We start from the raw sequence: 15,246 nt of genomic DNA, 5'->3' as shown, positions 1-15,246 counted from the left end.
GTTACAAACTAGTCAGAGGGGACCAGCAGGCACTGGGGGAGTCCCTCTTTCCCTGAGCACTACCAGGAGTGACTAGAAATAACCAATGGTCACAAGCTGGCAGAGGGTAGATTCGGAGTAGACATCAGGAGGCGCTACTTCATGGTCAGGGTGGCTAGGATCTGGAACCAACTTCCAAGTGATGTGATGCTGGCTCCTACCTTGGGAGTCTTTAAGACAAGGCTAGATTAAAACCTTGCTGGGGGCGGTTGACCCCCGGACTGTTTTCTGCCATGGCAGGGGTCGGACTTGATGATCTGCTCAGGTCCCTTCCGACCCTACAAACTATGAAACTATGGAATTATGAAACTCCTGTTCTCCATTTTCTCATTGTTACTTAGTAAAACTGGAATAGTAGGGTTGGAGTGTTCTTGTAAGACATAAGGAATGACTCTTGATAGCTGAAAGTTTCTGCAATTGCTCTCCCAACTACACAGTTGATCCTTTACTTAAAAAGGTATCACAAAATATCCTTGCCTCTCAAAAACTGAAATGGATTGACACATGCTAGGTTTTCTCTGAAGAATAAAATGGCTCTTTTCTGAAACATTTTGGAGGGAATTATTCAAATCTCTCTGAATTATATGTCACTAAAATTACCTGTACTTAAATTCTGACCATTGACTGTACTGGCCATATCAATATAGCACCTATAGCTCAAAAACAAGTTTTTCCTACCCAGTCAGACATACTATGGCCTATATTCTTAAAGGAACTTTGATACCTAATTCCTGAATAATAATTAGGTATCTTTGCATATCTTGGCCTACATGACTTTTTCAATACTTCTGAATTTCTGGCTGTCCTTTGAAATTCTGCTTTCTACCTTATTTCAAAACACAGCTTTCTTTAAGGCATAACTAATCAATTAGCATTGATGGTTGGAAAATATTTTATCGCATCTATCAAATTATAATAAAAACCCCTTCTCATCTGCTTTTACGTAGGACAGTCTAAACTTTGAATTTCCTAGCATAAACTGTAGCTGGTGAGCCTTTGCCAGGCAGGCAATTATTCTCAATGTGTTAACATACCTAAATCTATTTATACAACGGTAACTGTAGTTTCTTTAATTGTCAAGGAATGTAAAAATAGAGTCAAATTAATGACAAGCTAAAGATACATGAGCAATACATCACTTTAAAAGAAAAAGATCAAGATGAAATACAATAAGACACAATAGGTAGTGAGAAAGACCATATTAGTGAACTGGGTGTTTTCTGTTTTCACATGAGAGCTTTTAGGCCCCAATGAATCATTTACTTAGAATGTCAGAAAATTGTTCTGATTGCATCAGGGAACACTTAAAACCCAAAGGCTTCTGTGGACCTTCCTGGCCCCTTGGAGGTCTTTCTATTTTTTGCCTAGAGCACCAAGCTACTTTATATAAGATTTATATAAGATAAGAATACATTAGGAGTAGTTAAAGCTGAAAAAGAACTACACATGATTTTTACCCTAACCAAATACTGAATAGGTGCAGCATGACTTCCAAGTGCATTTGCTGGGACCATTAATTAAAAAGAAAAAGAAAAGTTGAAGTTTAGAAGCTTTGGGAGAGGAAAATTTCTTTATCTGAAGTAGTCATTTAGAAAGTTTTAGATGTTTTTCAGTTAAAATAAGGTTCTTCCTGATTCATCATTTAGAAGCTCATTGGTCACCTCAAATAAATTGAAATTTTACACAGTAAAATGGTGGAAATGTATATTATAGTAATGGGATCTAGATGTCAGCCTCTGATTACTGGTAATCAAAGGTGAATGGCAGATCTCTTGAACCCTGCATAGAAAAGTAACAGTGTTCTCCTAACTGGCATCATTTTGCACCTTTACATACAAAAAAAAATTAACAATGTCATTTTTAAACCGAACACAGATCTTCTGAGGCCTGCTCTAGCTTTCCTAACTACAGGCCACCTTTTTCACTAACTGTTCTTTTCTCTTCCTTAAAGACCAAATTGATAGTCTACCCTGCATTCTCTTCCCTGAACTGTATTTTGAAGTTTTTTAAATTTACTGCTGTACAAAATATATAATGATTACCTTGTTTGCATTTTTCTTAGCCACTTCTAAATCAGATATGAACTATAACTATTAGGTGGTAGTATGCCTTGCTTTCTTTATATAGTATCTATATGTCTTATATCTGAAATCACCAATCAGCACTGTTTCTTCATACTTACATCTTCTTGGTATTTCACTGTTGCTTTTGATTGGACTGCTCTCTGTCCTTAATCTATGCTCTTCTGAAAGGGGAAGGGGGGTGAACCTAGAAAGCTAGAAATAAATTTGTCCACTGTTTGTCCTTTTATGTCTGGCTCTAATTATGGGCAGTAAAAATACCAGTGCAGAAGGGCCAGATGTCAGACACAAAATCATGAATCCCTGCAACACTTGGGCAACCTCTGGATACACTGAGGACAGACTAGCTGGGAAAGCGTGGAAGATCAGCAGACCCGGTGGGAGTCAGGTTTAGGGGTTTGCATTCCAGAAGGTTGGTATGAATGGGCATGAGGGCACTCCTGAGTGCTACCATAAGTAGCAGTGCAGACATACCTGAAAGTATTAACAAAAAGTTTCAGCCAGAAATAAAACTCCTCTGTTAAAATTTGGATCCCCCCAAAATCTCATCTCAATTTGTGGCCATCGTTTTTAAGCATCCCTATTAGCATTAAGCTAAAATAATGTAAATAAATGAATTTTAAGCTGTGTACAGTAAGATGAAGACTATTGTACCCAACTACTGCAACAATTGCGGCATGCACTGCTGACAGCTCTCCATGTTTCTACAGGGGAGTGAATAAACTGTGGTAGTCTTGATTCTGATTTTTTTTTCTTTTTCTTCCCACCTTACTGAGGTGTAGATTGTTTTCTTTTCTTAATCATAGGAGAATTCACTGTGCATATTTATCCTGCACAAATTTACAAACACATATTTTGTTGGTATATAGTAATTTTCCATACTGTAACACAGTAAACTAAGCCCTTCCCTGCAAAAGGAAGGTAAATAAAAATACAGAGTAATATTGGAAGAGGACACTAAAAACTTAAAAGCTAGTAGTTTCTGTTAAATATAGTCTTCCTACTGCAATCAATTCATATGACACCTCAGGGTATAACCTCTAGTAAAACACATACATATTGCAAATAAATACTCTAGAATAAAAAATAACACTTTAAAGTTCTACACCTCAACCTTTGAAACACCACTTATTAAAGAGAACACATCAGAAAAACTTAGCCTAAATAATAACACAAACTATGTTAAAAGCACTTTATTGAAATTGTGAAGTCAAGCATCATAGTTAGAAAATGCCCGAGTTAATGCTGACATCTTAAAATCTATATACGCCTTATGATAGTCTTTAATCATACAACTGCATACTACTTTTTCACGAAGACCCCTGCCTCTTTCAGTATATAAAATGGAGAGTACAGAATTAATGAGCAGCTGTTTAATATTTGGTTTTCTCTTTATTTTTCAGTGTAGTACCCCATGCCTCATTTACTACACACTACTCAAATCCTGCTGTGAAGACAGAACTATTAATTTCCTTTGGACTAAAGACTAATCACTAGAGTATCTGGGTGCTACCTAAATACTAATGAAATTCTTTTAGCAATACCCATATAAAATGAGAGGTGGTAATAACGGAGAATAGTAAACTGACAAGAATCATGTCCAAGGAGGACCTGGGTCCCTAGTCCCACTACTGTCCATCTACAAGGGCTTCCGCACAAGCATGGATCTTGGGAGTCTATCCCCTGGGTCTTCTCTTATGGGGCAGTCCATATTGTGAAGATTTTCCAGAGCCATGGTGTGAAGAGTCACTGTTTGAGCAGAGGATGAGTAATTATCCTGGTAGCCTGTCTGGCTCAAGGGAAGCTGACCCCACCACAAATACAGACCTAAGCGCAAAATGGTAGACAATGGAGAGTTGTCTATGCAACTCTCCTAAACTCCAAAGATCTCAGTTTCTGGTGTGCTTGAGAGTGATCACGAGGCCATATGGCATTGCCTCATCAGCATATTTCCAAGTTTGCAGCGTACAAGGAGGAGAAGGTAGGTGGCATATGTTTAAGAACAACCATCCTAAGACACTGCCACAATGTTATGATGGCATACCTATTACGTGGTGGACTGCCCCTAGTACCTGGTTCATGCTCTCTGCTGCTGAACTCTTGGTAACTTTGTCTGACTTTTGACTTTTGTGTTCATCCTGACAATGTTTCTGGCTTGTTCCTTTTTTAGCTCCTGATCCTGGGACTGCTCCTAACCCTGTGCACCTAGTAGAAACCACCGGGCTTAACTCTACCTTGGAGGTTACCTGTGTTTGGTTGACCTGAGATTCACTCAAGAGGCTTCCTCAACAAGCTGCACGTTCTACTGTTCCAGCTCTGTTGTTTTAATGATTTATTGTATTATTGGTGTGATAGTTGCTCTGAAAAAGAAGTCTGCCATGTCTCAGATTTCCTAACCATAAGTGGCCATGTACCCAAGTGATGTTCCTACAGTAATACCAGATATTCTGTTTAAAACAGTGTCAGAGTGAGCTTCCAGTCAAAACGGACATATGGCATTTGAAAGAGAGCACACTTAGGGGAGGGGGCAGAGATGGAGAGCTGAAAAAGGAGAGGAGAGAAGGACAAGAAGAAGAAATTACTTCAGCTTCTGCTGCTGATTCCATTGCCCCACCAGATTCTGCTGGAACAGTCAGGTAAGACAGGTCTAACTATGTGGTACTAGTATAGGACTGGGATAAATCCTGTCTTGTTTGCTAAAGTTGTACATTGAAAATTGGAAATTGATAGATATCTCTTAAGTCTCCTTCCATTAACCAACCAGCAGCACAATTAAGGCAACAGGGGCAATTGCCCCAGGCACTGATGGGGATGGGGTGCAAACTGCCCCCTCCAAAAAAAAAAAAGGTGTTTGCCATAGCCATACAGTCATGATTGTGGCAGCAGCAGCAACCAGAAGTCACCACTAACCCTGTATGCAGTGACTGCCTTGGCTGCCCAGCCACATTGCTGTGCTGCTGTAACCAACCATAAGTTCCATCTATTAGGGATATCACCAACTTTGGCTTCTAGTTTTTCATTCTGGTTCCTGAACTTGGCTTCTCTCTTGACTCCTAATTCTGATTCTTGGACTAGGCCCTAACTAGTAGGCAGACACCCCAGTCCTTGTTAAAAAGACGGATGGTTTAAGCTCTGTGTAGGTAATTGGGCCGTGATGGAATATCCACTGTACTTTATTAATGAATATTTATGAATATTTTAGAGATTGCCACTGTCCCTGGTAGAGCTTGGCTCCCTGCTTATTCACTGCAGGGCAGGGCAAGAGAAGTTGGGACAGTGGTGGAGGTGGGTGGGTCTCCCCTTACTGCACCCAGAGGTGTAAGTAGAGAGGGCATGTGAAGGGGAAATGTAGCTGAGCATGGAAGGAAAGGGAGGGGTGACAAGAGCAGGGAGGATGCTACTGCTCTTGTCACTGCTGTGTGGATCCTCAGGAGAGGCATGGAGGGCATATGCCCCCCAGATTTCTGTGCAGGGTGAGAACAGGCTGTCTGCTTGGGGCCAGGGGCTGCGCTGGCCTCTGCCCAGCAAAGGGGCTTGGCTGGGGCTGTGCTCAGGGTGGGTGGGCATGGGGCAGGTAGTGGCAGCACTGGAAGAGGGGGCCACGGGAGGATATGGCAAATTTTGGGGTGGCTGTAGCATACCCTGCAGTACCTCTCTAAGAACCACCGCTGCCCTCCCCACACCTGCCCACCCAAAGCACAGCCCTGGCCCAGCCCCCCTCTGAGAAGAGGCCAACACAGCTCCTGATCCCTAGCCCACAGCGGGCAGCCAGTCCTTGCTCTGCACACAAATCCTGGGGGAATACCCCCCCATGCCTCCCCCTGGGGTGTGCGCAGTGGCAGGAGCCATCTCCGTCTGCACCCGGAAGGGCCTCCTGTGGCTCTATCCCATACCGTACCCCACCATGACTGGGCAGCCCCTGCCCCTACCCTAGCCCCACTTCCTCCCTTGCCATGGGGGCCTCAATCTGTCCCCTGATGCCCTTTCCCTCCCCCATGCCGCTTCCCCTCCACAGACTTACCATCCCGACACTGCTGTCCAAGCTGCTGTGCTGCATATCAGCAATCAGTACCAGCCGATATGGCTCGTTAATGGAAGGATGACTATATGGAATCAGTGTCATGGAGACCCTTTGCAATCCTAAGACCTATTCATTTTGCTCAGAGCACAGTATAGAAAGAGTTGCCAAAGAATTTCTGCTTCTCACTATCCAAGGCTGCTAGCTGACCAAAATTACTGCTCCTTTGATAAACCAAGGCACCCACTTTAACTCAGAATTAAGACTTGAGGGTGGAAATCCTCTACTGTAAAGGGTGTATTTATATTCTAGAAGAGTAAATCCAGCTAGAAATTCTTAAAGTCTGCCATGATGTATCTTGCTGAGCCATGTTGTCTGCTCCAAGACTGAAACTCCTCACTCAGAATTTTTCTGGCTATGTTTATATTAGCTTATGTAATATTTTCTCCCAAACCACCTATGAATCTGTGAATCTAAGTACTGCTGAAAAAGGCTCTTTAGGTTCTTTCAGGGTTTGTTCACTCCTCCTCAGTTTTGGGCAACCATATCTTGGCTGGTGACTTGATCACCAATCTACAGACTTCTAGAGTTTCAAGTTAATCCTCGTGATCATAGACTTGTTGATCAAGAGGACCTTGCTGTGGAGCCCCTGAAACCTGGGAGCAACCTGACTCTTCCTAGAGAATATTTTCTGGCTTGATGCAATGCCATCTAACATTGTGTTGAACTGATGATCAAAATTCATCTCCCATTTCTAGCAAAAATAATTCAGACTCATGAATATAACTTTATGCATTTTCTCATCTTATCACCCCCTACTTGGATTGTCAGATTGTATGAGCAAATGAGATCCTCTGATATTTCTTCTCTTTCAACCCAAACAACTGGCTTTCCCTCTCACCTTTATCAAAACCCACATACAACCATATAGATCAGCGTATTCTGTGTAAAGTAGGGGTTCCACCTCTGTTTCCATTCATCTGTATGTGGCTCCTCCCAAATGTTCCCAGTGCTGGACTTGGCCAAGAACACGCGAGATAAGGTCCTAAAAATTGTGGACCAAGCCAAAGATTTATATAAGCACTTTGGGGAACAGCATCTTTCAAAGCATTTTCTTTGGTATGGCTTTCATCACAGCATTTTATAACTATTTGTCCCTCAAGGTAAACTTATCCACTGGTCGCCTGGTAAATTCTGTAATGAAACTGAGTTTCATATCAACACTGGTAACATATAAACTATCCTGAAAGGTTCACCTGGTTTTCTGTTTCCTTATTCAACCCCTACATAGAGAGCTGTTTCCCATGTCATCCAACCCTGTCATCATGATCCAAGATCTGTAGCTCATAGTAAAACAGATCCTGGCCTCTAGAATACTGAGAGACACACTTCACTGATCAACTGAGAAGACTACAAGTCAGCCAAATAATTCTGGAACCAGGTAAGACTATTCATCCCCTCACCCCCCAGTTTGTGTGAGCTTTCCTCTGTGCTCACTCTGAGAACCCTGGCCTAAGGCATCTAAAAGATACTATTTGGGAGGGGGATTATACGATGAGTCATCCCTCTGACAGCTAACCATTGGCTGCTGTGCTGGCAGGAGGCCAAATCTATCTGAAGTACACTTCTAAAAGCAGCCAGGAAGACAGTAGTCTACATAAGTCTTTTAATGAATTTTATCCTTTTACTTTGGCTTGGTCCTTGAACTTTAGCTCTGTTCTGGTCCTTGTTCTTATTTCCTATTCTCTGCTCCTAGCATCCATGTCTGGTTTCTGGCTTCTTTTGGCTTGTTCCTGACTACAAGTCCTAGCTCCTGCCACCTGGACTGTTCCTGACTTCAGTTCTGGACTCTGGTTTAGCTTCTTGTTTTTTCTGCTGCGGCCCAACACTGGTTCCCAGTCTGGGACCCAACCACTAGGCATGACTGCCCACATCCCGATCACCAACACAGTGATCCTGGAAGTCCCTTTCAATGGGTGCATCTACCCGAGATGCTGCATTGCCATAGTAATGAGCTGGAGACATAGCTCATTGCTATGGCGACATAGCATCAACAGGCATGAACTGTGATGTCACCTGCACTGTGCAGTAGGGTCGAAAATGACTCCTGCAGTGCCAAGACTGTGCAGTAATGGTGGTTACAGTAACAACTGCACAGTCAGGCATACATATAGATGCTCCCAGTATTACTGTTACTGTGGCTTAATTTCAGGAAACATAATGGCTTCTGGGATCCTGGCTCCATGATATGGAGCTTTAGAAAACTTTGGGGTCCCACACCCTGTAATGATTCATATTACAGAGTTGACCTACACATGCTCTGGAAGCTTGTGCTTCCCTGTAACTTTTCAGGTAACCTAGCAGGGGACCAGGCAGGACATTTCAGTTTCAGCAAATTGGAATTTCCCAGTAAATGAAAGCTTGTTTTGTCATCGAATTCCTGACATGCTCTACTTCTAGTACTTGCATGCCAGTGAGTCAAATTAACATGGTTGAGGCATCCTTAATTCTGATGTTTTTTAACTTTTACATATTTCACCTATGGGTTCTCTTTATGTCAGTTTGTTGTTTGATTTTTCAACAACAAACAAACAAAGGGGGGATAAAAAGTGTGCATGTTCTCTAAATTATTATGGAGTATGCAGGCTTTGTACACAGAAACCTTTGGAGTAGGGAAAAACACAGGTGATTCCTATACAAATTTTCATTTGTGCACATATCCCTACCTTCCAAATAGGTTATATGCAGGTCAATGAAATTCTAAGACTTTTTAAACATTTGTTTTAAATTATTGAAAGCCAATATACATATAGATACATATGTAATATGTATATATTTTTCAATAATTAAAAAAATGTTTAAAAAGTCTTATATATATTCTCTGTGTGTGTATGTATGTATATATGTGTATGTATGTGTAGGTTATATACAGGTCAGTGAAATATACATATTTGGACAGTAGGGATATGTGCACAAATGAAAATGGCACAGGAATGACCTGTGTGTGTATGTATATGTATATATATGTTGGTCTAATAAAAGATATTGGGTTTGGTATAATAAAAGATATTGGGTTTACCCAAAGAACCTTGTCTGAAAGCCAGTATAGGTATTGCAGAAGAAGGTGAGGTAGTCATGCTTCTTTGTGCAAGTGGATGTGTGCATTCTTTAATGCAAGATGCAAAAATGATGGGATTTGGGGAAGCTATAGAGAAGGAGGTAGAACTGTTAAGAAGAGAATAAATGAAGACTTATATAAGGATTTCAGTAGACATCCAGTCAAGCCAATAGAATGTAGTTGGTGACAGGAAGAATTGCAAACAAAGGAGACATGGGAAGAATAGAAGAGTTCAAAATCTAAGAGGATTACCACTGGGCTTTGACAGGAGAAGCAAATGGGAGATCAGCATTCAGAAGGATTTAGAAGAGCTAACAGTTAGATTTTTCCAGAAAAAAATGCATCTCTGCTGTATAAACAGGTGTGCCTTATGAGAAAAGATTGCAACTGCACCATCAGTCCTCCAAGTGAAATAAAGTAGACAAAAACTTACCAGAAAAGCACCATTTAGGATCCCTAAAAAATCCTAACATACTTGTGTGTGCAGTACACATTGTTCAGAGCACTAGTGCAGGTTGAAGACCAGGGGGCAGAGGGGTGCTGCTATATTGGAAGTGAGAATCAGGGAAAATGACTGATATGTGGTTCTACTAAAAATTCTGCTACTACAGCTGTGCCTATACCATGTCATGATGAGCCCGGGACTGCTGCTTAGAAACACGTTCCACCCAGTTGGTCAAAGCCCAGAATTTAGGTGGTGCAGACTAATGTGTAGCTAAGAGTGGCCCCAAGTGTGCCTGGACAAAAGTGCCCTGAGAGGGAGAGCTGGAGAGCAGTGCTGGGCCACTCACAGAGGTACTCTTTGCTGGCACCCTGCTTAATTTCTGGGTTTTGGCTTAAACTGAATGGAAGCAAGTGAGCAGAGCATCTTTCTTGGCCATAGTCCTGGGCTTGTCATGGAGGTGGTGTACAAAAGTCTGAAGAGATGAATTAAGGGAACTTTCCTTGTTTGTCTCAGCAACTTGGTTTAATAACCATGTTAGATATTTGATTCAGAGATTGCCGAAAACAACATGTTGCACCACAAGTGTTGGGGGGGTCTTTTGCTATTTTGCTGGAGGGAAATCAATTGTTTTGAGTTCAGCCCTTGAAAATGCAGGATGCTCTTTCCATTCACTTATTTTTGGCATGCTACAGCAAAGAAAAAAGCTTAAACTCCAAGTCAAAGTAGCTGTCAGGCCCAGTGTAGTTAATGTGGACTAGTTTTTATAGCTGAAAGTATCATATCTAGCTCCCTATGACTCCCAGTCTGAATGATCAGGTTGTCATTTACAGCTCAGTCTACTGAATAATGCCTTTGGCATAAGTCCAGAGAGGTTCAAATTCATACTCCTAGAGTTACAGTAATATGCTTTAACCACTCTGCAACTAAATCACAGCTTAAATGCCAAGTAAAATTGCCTTTTTTTGCTCTGTTTTATCTGGGACAAATATACTGTACATAAAAATAGAAAAAAGTTGCCACACCTCATACCTGGACCCAAGGTATTTCAAGTCGGTAGATGTCAAAATAATACTACCTGTGGCAGAAAGCCACTTCTGTTTCTCTCCAAAAATTCTGCTCTGTGACAATTTGGTTAAGATGGGCCCTGCAGAGGGTACACACCTTACCCTATCTCTTTAGGTAACCTGAGCTGGATATATTCCTGAGGTAAGGGGAAAACCTGCTCCCTCTGCCTATGTGACTGGCATCACATACCTGGGTGAGGGGCTTGGACTACCTGGGGAGCTAGGAACTGCCAGTCTGCCCAGAAACTAATGATGCATTTCAAATTTGTTGGCTGACAGCCAACAGGTGCTGGCCTCCATTGGGCCAGGTAAATGAGGTCATAAGGACTATATAAGTTAAGGACTGCCCAGGAGGAGGGGGCAGCAGCTACAAGGAAGACTCAGAGAGAGAAGAGCTGGACCATTTGAAACTTGCTCTCTCTCTCAAAACTCATGATCAAGGAACTGCCTGCCTCCAGAGCGAATCTCCACCTGACTCTGAATTATACCTGTGAATAAGCTACCTAAAATCTAACTAGATATATAGCTTGCAGTAACTCAGATGCGTGATCAAAGGCTACCCCAGCCACTCAGTTTGCTCGATGGGATTTCTCTGATATTGCTCTAACCTGTACCCTATTCCAACCCTACCCCTTGTAACCAATAAAACTTTGTACCTAGCATGGGAGACATATTGGGAGAGGGTCTAGATTATACCTTGGGGTCCCGTTGGTTCGGCTGACTAAGGGAGACCACTACTTGTGCTTCCGACTGAGGGAAGCATCCCAAGTTCTTGAATTGAATCAAGTACCCTCAAGGGCTACTAGGCCAGTGTTTCCCAGGGTGCGCAGAGCCAAAATCAAGCCCAGCCCTGGGTGGTGGCAGTGTTACCCCCCAGGATAGCAGGTGTGCTCCAGGAAGGGGGTCGGCCAGATGTGAGGCACCCAAGGGAAGCACTCGGAGCCTAGAAGGTGGTCAGGTGCAGTGAGGTGGGCGACTCAATGCAGGAACGCCTCCTACTGGCCTGCCACACTACCTGCATAGCTGATTACCCCACACTTCTGAATTATCATATAGCTCTTGGTCACTTGTACTATATGTTGAATGTATCCTGGCTACATACCCTAATTTTCATCAAATGTCTTCACAAAAAAGAACCAATATTTAGAAGCTCAAGCCAGCCTATGTTTTCTCAACTCAATATGCTGGTAATAAATGTTTTCAAGCAAATGTTTTAACCATCTAGTGTTTTGAGTAAGCAGCTTATGATATAAAACATCCGAAAGAGAGAGCAACTAGAGCAACATAGCAAGGAAAATCAATGTGTTTTAAGGAAACAATAGGTTAGCAGCTGACCCGAGGAATTGTTGTCAAGGCATGGAGATACTCAAAAAATAATAGGTTCTAGGGCCTAAGTGTATTCAAAGATGGGCAGGAGAGCAACCAGCCAGATCTGCACTCAGTACCCAGGAGGCCAGAACTATTAGCCTCCTGGTGGTGTGTAATTTGCCATAGCTGGATACTGCCATAGTCAGTGTGAATGAGTAGCCCCCATTCATTTGTACTGCCTAATATTGGCTCACCACTATTCACATAATATATGCATATGTATTTGAAGCAGAAATACCCTCAGTTAATGGCTGCTTTAGACATACAGTTATATGTAGTAATGATATTGGAATAGGAATTTAGCATAACTGACTGCCAGGGAATTGAACTGCATAGTGGGAGAGTCAAATTCTGGCCCTTGTGCTATGTCCAAGTGAGAAGCAAAGCATGGTCCTTAGAAATAAGGATTTAGAGGATGAGGCAGAGGGATCCTAATCCTCATTACTGGCAAGAGGATGAGTCACAAGTAGTGATATCTCCTGCCTATCCTGGTAACATTGAACCTGAGAGAAAAGTTCATTTATTGATATATGCAGAATGGGGAAGGCATACACTTTCCTCCTTTCATTCTTCCAGTTTATGATTGAAAATCTAGTGTCATGAAAGTACAGCACCAAAACTGATGCTAATGTACAGGGGACAGCAGGAGACACTGTTCTCTTCAAAATCTTCTGTGGCCTTTGTTGGGAAGTGATATGGCACACCTGCCCTGAAGCTGCAAGCTCAGGGTGACATGTTTTTCACAGGGAACATACTGACAATCAGGCAAGAACAAGAGCCCCGTAAGGCCTCAGGGTATCCATGGGAAAAGTTTCATATATAATGTAATGGAGATGCCAGTAATACTGGAGGCAACCATATCTCCTTGTGGATAACTATGTAGGGTCCTTGAGTAAGGTTCTGTGACAATTGATATCTGTTTATGATAGTTTGATAGGTCTATCTTTATCCCAACCATGCAGTTGATCCAGTAAGAGATCACCCCCCAAAATCCTTGCCTCTCACGTATCATAGTATGGTAAGTTTATGCCAGTCCTTTGTAGCATGCTAGTATCTAAGAAAAAGAGCAATAGAAAGAAATGGGGAGAATTATATATGATATATATCTCTATATGTATCAGTATCAGCATGGATCAGTCATTCATATGATCTATTTTGGCTGAATTTTTCTATATCTTAAATCAGGGCTTCCATATTTCCACCCTGTCCCTCCTCCTCCTCTCTTGTTTGCCTATATAAGAGATGCCCTTAGGCATCCCTCCCTATCAGTGAATAGGTGGAGGGAAGGACCCATCTGTAGCTATTCCTGTTGTACAGGTAGAGGGGAAGAAATTAGCATAAACTGGGAAGGAGCTGAAACCAGCCAGGCATTCAATGATCAGTTATATGCAACCTTTTATATTTAAATGGGTGGAGGGCTACCTGATCTGCTAGTGTTATTTGGAGGTTTTAAATCTGCTTCTTTCTATGTAACTGACAAATCTCCCCAGTAAGTATTTTTTCATAAACAGGTTTGTGAATAATACAACAATATTTTTGTGCTTCTAGGCAGTTTTATTCTTCCTATTTTAGTGGACTGAACAAATCAAAACATCTGAGACTCACGAGGGTGAATCATCAAAAGAACATGTCCTGATCAGCATTCTTACAACACATTTTTTAAAGACTAGCAACAGCTCATTCACAAACAGAGAGATACACTGCAACTGGGAATACCACTGATTTTTTGAATAGTTCTGACATTACAGCAATGGTAATCTAATGTGAATTGAGGCCATTACCATGTCAATAAATTAGGCTGCAGTAGTAGATTTATTTTATCAGTTTTCTGCACACTGGACCAGGAGTGACAATTAAAAATCCAGTGGCTCTAGGAAGATTTGAAGTACAAAAGTGGTATGGTGAATTCTTAGTGTGTTGGTGTGACCTATGAAGCTGCTGTTCAAAGGTCCCTTTGCCCCCGTTTACTAATAAAATCTTACATGTTCAATTTTAATAGTTTTGCAGATAAGAACCTGGATTTTTTTTAAATCCCACTTCTCCATTTTGTCATTATCATAAATTCTTAATAGTCCTAATCAATACATTTAATGTAACTCCCAGACAAATAGAAGAGATTTTGTAAATTCATAAGAGAAACTAGCACTATAAAAAGACCTGCTTCTGCAGATGTTCATTGTCCTGTGGAAGGCATCAATGGTGAGGAACCTTTTTACACTTGCTGGTTCATAAAACATTCTGCTCTCCATAATTATTGTCTAATTATCTGACCACAGTTATCTTTTGATTATTTGATGATCATTGTCTTTTGCCTAGGCATGAGCTTTAAATCCTGCCCCTTTACAGAGCCTAGGAGTCATACTTAGGTGTGCATGGAGTTAGTCCATTCCAGTCAGAATTCGCAACCCAGAACCATCTTCTGAAGGTAAGAGGGGGATAATCCTCTTACATACAGCTGAGGGAAAAATACCATCTCCCTCACCTGCAGAAGTTAATGTTTTAGGTCTGTGTTCAAGCCTACCCCTTTAATTGAGTGTATTCAAATCAAAATCTCCAACCTCATTGCAATAGCCCCCAGGTTATATGCAATTTGGGCAAAAAAGGGCAATCCTATTCCCTTCCATTTAAGCTCTCTATATTTGCATGAAATAAAGATGTTTTCTGCTAAAGAGAGAGCATAATAGCAAGAGGGAATATGTGGTCATATGTGGACCTAGTGGTCAGGGATTCACCTGGCTCTCTCCTGCCACCTGGGAAGTTACAAATCCTGCTCCCAGAAAAACATGTTTTATTCAATGAAGTGTAAAATATTTAAGCATGTATTTGAGGCTTTCAGACCAAAGTTGTTGCACTCCCAGGTGAATGCCTATGAATAAGCTAGAAGATCATGGTCCCCCTCTTTCTGGACGACACAAATTGGAAGAGAAACAGGAGGAAGGGAGAAATGTGAGTTTCAGATCTTCTTAGACAGAGGTGGATATTGCTTCCAAGTCTTGTACACAGTCCTATACACTGATTTATTGATTTATTGCCTCTTTCTCCAACAAGCAAGCAGAGTTGGCACCCAGGGCAAAACCGTGATGCAAGATGGACTCGAGGGGAACGCCTCCAGA

This window comes from Gavialis gangeticus, unplaced genomic scaffold (assembly GCF_001723915.1).
Source record: "Gavialis gangeticus isolate Ggan-Ray unplaced genomic scaffold, GavGan_comp1, whole genome shotgun sequence".
Classification (NCBI taxonomy): Eukaryota; Metazoa; Chordata; order Crocodylia; family Gavialidae; genus Gavialis; species Gavialis gangeticus.
Note: the sequence above shows the minus strand (reverse complement) of the source record.